Source organism: Lithobates pipiens, unplaced genomic scaffold (genome assembly GCF_037356315.1).
Source record: "Lithobates pipiens isolate NorthernLeopardFrog02 unplaced genomic scaffold, aLitPip1_a1.2 Scaffold_16, whole genome shotgun sequence".
NCBI classification, from domain to species: domain Eukaryota; kingdom Metazoa; phylum Chordata; class Amphibia; order Anura; family Ranidae; genus Lithobates; species Lithobates pipiens.
The window spans coordinates 38,878,333-38,884,931 of record NW_027507748.1 but is presented as its reverse complement, the minus strand read 5'-3'; positions in this window follow the sequence as shown (position 1 = coordinate 38,884,931).

The window sequence follows — 6,599 nt, the reverse complement described above, 5'->3', positions numbered from 1 at the left end:
CTTAATGTCTGCTCATTCTTCCCTTTTTATCTTTTCTTTTTCCTCTTTTCACTTGTCTGTGTGTTTTACCCCCCCCCCCTCCGCGTTGGATACTGTTATCATCAGAGATAGTGGAGAATACTGGCAGCTGTGTTTATTTACAGTATTAGGTCATTTCGATCGCTTTCACAATTTAATTAGCCTAAATATCTCATCCCTGTGTGGAGGAGGTGTTTAGTCAACATATCTCTGCGCTAACATTATCCTGGTTAATGGACGGGAGATACATGCACACATTCACAAATCCATTTCCCGTCTTCAATATTTTGTGAACACCGTGGTTTATGTCATTACCCTAAAGGTTGAGTAAACGGGTGGGTACGTCAGCATGCTTTCATTTTATCTTCATGCTGGTCACCACCATAACCACCATTTAAATATCATTATTTGATTGTTTCCAACGGAACGAACAGTTTGGGTTGGTACATAATCGCCACGTGTATGGGAACCAACATTGTTTCATTACTTATATTCCAATGGCCATGTTCCCTTGTCTATTGGCACCATGACTAATTTTGTTGCTTAGTAGCTATATATCCATTCATTCACTTATTTAAATACTTAATTTACATTATGGTTAAAGATTTTTATTTGGGTGGCTTCTTGCTTCTGAAAGGAACCAGTGAGGGTTCAATTTCAATTTGATTCAATTGCGTTTGATCACCATTGATCATACTCATTTGAATCTTTTTTGTTTCATGGATAGTTGTCCCTTGTGTTTTTTTGTGGAATGTTTCTGATCAGGAACACCAAAGACATTCAATACACCCCCTCTATTTGGAGTCTAATAGATCACAATAAATCGATCAATTCAAATGAGGTCCATTTTTATGGGTATCAGAGGGCATATCTGTTCAGTAGGCACATTATAGATTTATGTGCAGATGTTTTTATATGTATATATGCTTACGTAATTTTATATGTGTTGTATTATGTTGGTTTTGTATTAGGAAAGTATTCTCTCTTTTATGATAATAGCCTGTATTTTGAGCTGGTGGTATGATTATTTCATATTTTAGGTGCTGAAAGCGGTACCATTATTTTGCATGGAAATTTGGTGTTTTGTATTGTAGGCTTGTAATTCTTAGAAATAATTCACTTAAATCCATCCAAACAAGAGTCCAATAGACATATGAAATGAAAAAAAAAAAAAATTATATATATATATATATATATATATATATATATATACTATATATATATATATATATATATATATATATATATATATATATATATATATATATATATATATATATATATATATATATATTATTTTATATATATACATATATTATATATATATGTATATATATATATATATATATATATATATATATATATATATAACTATAAATAATTATAACAAATAATAATAATAAAAATTATTCAATAATGTAATCAAATCAAAAACACTGAAATGTGCTGAGTTGCAGAATTGTCGCTGTCATTACTTTTAGTGTTTTATGACGAATTTCCCCACAAATTACTATCGCTCAATTCTGCGAGTGATTCTAATTTATTATCTCTGTTTTCTAGCTGATCTATAAACACTTTTAATGTAAACTGACATTTTTTGTTTTTTTTTGGTTGCTATAGACAATCTCCAGTTTCCTGGCATAAAGAATAGTATTTATAATATAAAACTGCATGCAGGACACTGTACAAACCACTAGGGACAAAGGGGATGTGTAATTATTTGACACAGTACTGTAATCTGTAAGATTACAGTATACTGTATCTATGCTGTGTTTTTTACTTTTTGAATTTGGCGCCGAACTCCGTCCACGTGCGTCGCAACGCTCGCAGGGAACGGAGCTTGGCACTGTGAGAGATCGAGCGAGACACAGCGGCTCACTGATCACATTGGGGAGACATCGATGGATACAGGGAACAAGGTAAGTAACCCCCTCCATGGATCCAGCAATGCGGTCCAGAGTCTACAGTCAAGTCAACACTGAACTCCCAGGAGGCTGCAGAATCACTCAGATCTTCCTCCTACACTGTAGCCTCCCTGGTCGTATTCCCTGGCTTGGGGTAAGATTTCATTACCATAAGCGGTATTCCCAAGCCAGGGAATACCACCAGGGAGGCTACAGTGTAGGAGGAAGATCTGAGTGATTCTGCAGCCTCATGGGAGTTCAGTGTTGTGTGCCGTAGGAAGCCCTGATAACATATAGACAAGCACATAGAGAGTGTGCCATAAATCAGGGGAGATCTGGGCATGCTCACTGACTTCATTCTAAAGAACAAAAAGGATTACAACAATACTAAGCAAGTAAGGCGAGATCTACAAGCAATGTTCATTAGGGTTTTTTTATAACTGACATTGCTGTAACATATTTGGTAAATGTCTTATCCATCTGTACACTCTACTCTGCTGAACTGACATTGCTGTAACATATTTGGTAAATGTCTTCTACTTTCATATCTTTAAACTTCCATACTTAATGCTAGCTATATAACAACCACACTACAATAGCAACATTACTGGAGACTGATTCCAAACACCATTTGGGTTCAATGATCAAGAGAAGTAATTAGCTTTACGACCCTAGCCTGTGTCTGGTATTGGACATCTTCTCTCCCATATTCAGGTGTCTTAAATCAGACCCTATGATGACCAATAGAGAAATGCATGCCTTCTTACTCTCCCTATAAATTGAAATCAGTCTATGGGGCGGCGCAGACCGGGGCAAGGCTCAGACATCATGGCTCTTTCCTGAGTGGCTCTGTCACGAGTGATGCGCAGTTTCAGCGATGCAGTTTAACGAAAGCAGGATAACTAAAGCTGGATGAAGATACAACAAGAACTCTGCTCCACTCTGCAAGACAACAAGCAAACCAGCAGTTCTCATTTATTTTGTACCAAGTCAGATTCCAACTCTATCTAGTACGATGCTCCTCATTCTCTTCCTTCTCACATCAGTGTCTTCTATCCTCAAATTCTCCTTACTCTATCCCTCCCCTCTACCCTGCAGCATGCACATATCACCCTCACTCCTACCCTCTCCCTACTACTGCACCCATCATCTCCTGCATTTGCTGCATCCATATGCTGGCATAAACTCCAAGGCCACTAGACACATGAGCTCATGCTCTTCTCACTCCCATCTTGCGTTCCTCACCCTCCTCCTTCTCCTAGTCTCAGGTGACATTTCTCCTAATCCTGGGCCGCCACTCTCAAACTGCAAGCCACATCTTCAATACCCCTCCCCCTCTGGCAACCACCGCAATCCACTTAATTAAGTTTCTATCCCCCTGCTTCCTCAAAGCAGCCCCCCTATCTCATGCGCCCTTTGGAATGCCCACTCCATCTGTAACAAACTAACATCTGTACATGACCTCTTTGTCTCTCATGGCTTTAACATACTCGCCATAACTGAAACCTGGCTTAAAAATTTGGACTCAGCTTCTCCTGCTGCCCTCTGCCATGGTGGTCTCCATTGGACTCACTCCCCCAGACCCAATGGACAGAAAGGAGGTGGAGTTGGATTCCTTCTATCCCCACAATACACCTTTCAAGTCCTTCCCATCTCTCCCTCTCTTTCCCTCTCTTCTTTCGAGATGCACTGTATTCGCCTGTTTTCTCCTATTTCTCTGAGGATTGCAGCAATTTATCGGCCTCCTGGACCGGTGTCGCGCTTTCTTGATGACTTTGCTGCCTGGCTACCCTACTTTCTCTCCTCTGAAATACCAACCATCATTCTTGGGGACTTTAACATTCCTACCAACGTTAACAACCCAACTACAGCTAAACTTCTTGACTTAACCTCATCTTTTGACCTAACCCAATGGACACATACTTCCACTCACTTTAATGGTAATACCCTTGTATTCTCCCATCTCTGCAACCCTGGCAACCTCACAAACACCCCCTTTCCTCTCTCTGATCACAACCTCATTAGTGTCACTGTATCTTTGTCTCCAACCACCCATCCTTCCAAGCAGCAAACTATCACTTGTAGAAACCTTCGCCACCTTAAGCCTTCTCTTCTCTATTCCGCTACTGACCACCTATATGATATAATCTCTCCCCTGTCCTGTCCTGACCTTGCCATCTCTGTCTACAATAGTTCACTCTCTTCATCACTAGATGCACTTGCTCCTCTAACCACATGCAGAATCAGGCCCGACCATTACAACCATGGCAAACTGACAACACTAGAAATCTCAAGAGACGTTGCCGTGCTCTTGAACGGCTGTGGCGTAAAACCAAATGCCTCCAAGACTTCACCATATATAAATCTGCCCTTCTAAAATACAACTCCTGCCTCCATGCTGCCAAACAAGCCTACTTTGTATCTCTTATGCCGCATACACACGGGTGGACTGTATGGCGTACTTAGTCCGTCGAAACACATTTCAGCGGACAGTCCGCTCGTGTGTGGGCTTCAGCGGACTTTTTCAGCGTGCAGTCCGGCGTACTAAGAATTTCGGATTTTTCGAAATTCTGTCCGTCGTACTTTGGTTTCAGCGGACAATCCGCTCGTCAGTATGCTAGTTCGACGGACTAAGAATGGCGCATGCCCAGAAAGGATTTACACGGCGGAAGGGTGCTTTGCTGTGTATTGGACTTCCTATTTCTAGTCCCGTCGTACGTGCTGTACACGTCATCGCGCAAGCTTTCATCGGACTGTTTGGGTATCCGTGTGTGGTCAAGTCCGTTCAGTGGAAAGTATGACGGACTGTCCGTCGGATTGTATGACGGACTAAGTACGCCATACAGTCCGCTCGTGTGTACGCGGCATTATTAATACTTTGTCATCCAATCCCCATCGGCTCTTCTCAACTTTTAACTCTCTGCTTCGTCCCCCACCCCCTCTACCTACTAACTCACTCACTGCCCAAGAGATTGCCAATCACTTCAAAGACAAGATTGATGCAATTAGTGAGGACACCTCCACTGTGCGTACATCTTCCCCACCCAACATACCTGGCCTAATAGCACATTCAACACTCTCCTCTTTTGAATTGGCTACTACTGAAGAGGTTGCAAAACTTTTCTCAGATGCTCACCTAACCAATTGTCCCTTGGACCCTGTCCCCTCACAACTATTAAGGTCCCCCTCTAATTCTATCCTATGCTCCCTAACTCACATCTTCAATCTCTCCCTCTCTAGTGGCACCTTCCCCTCCAGTCTAAAACATGCGCAGATCACCCCCATACTTAAAAAACCCTCACTGGACCCCACCAACCTGAACAACTTAAGACCTATCTCATTGCTCCTCTAAACTTCTAGAATGCTTAGTCTACAACCGCCTTAGCTCCTACCTCAGTGAAAATAACCTTCTTGACCCATTACAGTCTGGCTTTCACTCCCAGCACTCCACGGAAACTTGAAATGTGAAAAACAGTGCAGCGCTTGATATGTATAAATGTAACATGTGACTGTATACAATAAAGCAATAGATCAGGAAAAAAACTTCAAAACTAGTGTTTCCAAAAATTGAACATCAATGATAAAGAATATAAATGTGTATGCTGTGCAATAAACAAAGAAATAATAAATTGAAATTGGTTATTAAACCAAAAAAAATTTATCAAAATTAGTGAAAAAGCAAATAGTTGTTTAAACTACAACTTATTGCTATGAGGCACAAAATTATGATTAAGTGAAACAAATACACAACAAAAATAAAAAACAAATCAAAACAAGTCCCATGCCTTGAATGAGTGAAGTGATTTACAAGGCCCCATACACGTGAAGATAAAAGTTCATTAAGTGAAACGTGAGTAAATAAAACGTTAAAGTTGATCCCAGATATCACTGGTGCAGGTGCTTGACCACGTAAATTCTTTCACTATACAACTTAAGTGAGTAGTAAAGGCTTACCAGAGCAACCATTAGTGTGCGCAGATACGAACTCCCAAACGATTAGGATCGGACAAGATCGCTCCTCCGACACTCCTCATATAAATGGATGATTCGAATCGCCTTTGGGGGCGGGAAGGTGAAACCTGACCTACACCTTCGGATGTTCCTTGAACGTCGTCCGTTCCGGTCAGTTCGAAAATTTCAAGTTGGCGTGTCACCGAATGGATGAAAAAGGAAAAACGCCCAATCGTGTGATAAAGTCTAAAACACGTGAACTTTATTTTTCAACCAGATAGACGTTGGAAGCTACAGATGACTCGATCGAGTCGCATAAAATTGAACGTAGAAGAGAAATGCTAGCAAAAGTCTAAAAATAAATAAAATCGAACAGATAAAATAGCACGAGGTGTAGACGTATCTACTCCACGGAAACTGCCTTACTAAAACTCACTAACGATCTACTAACTGCTAAAACCAACAGCCAGTACTCCATACTCCTACTACTTGACCTCTGTGCTGCCTTTGATACTGTTGACCACCCACTCCTCCTCAATAAACTACATTCCCCTGGCCTCCGAGATTCTGCGCTTTCCTGGTTCTCTGCCTATCTATCACAGCGCTCCTTCAGTGTCACCTACAACTCTGTATCCTCCTCTCCATTGCCTCTTTCTGTGGGGGTCCCCCAAGGCTCTGTTCTTGGACCCCTTCTCTTCTCTATTTATACCTCCTCCCTTGGTCAGT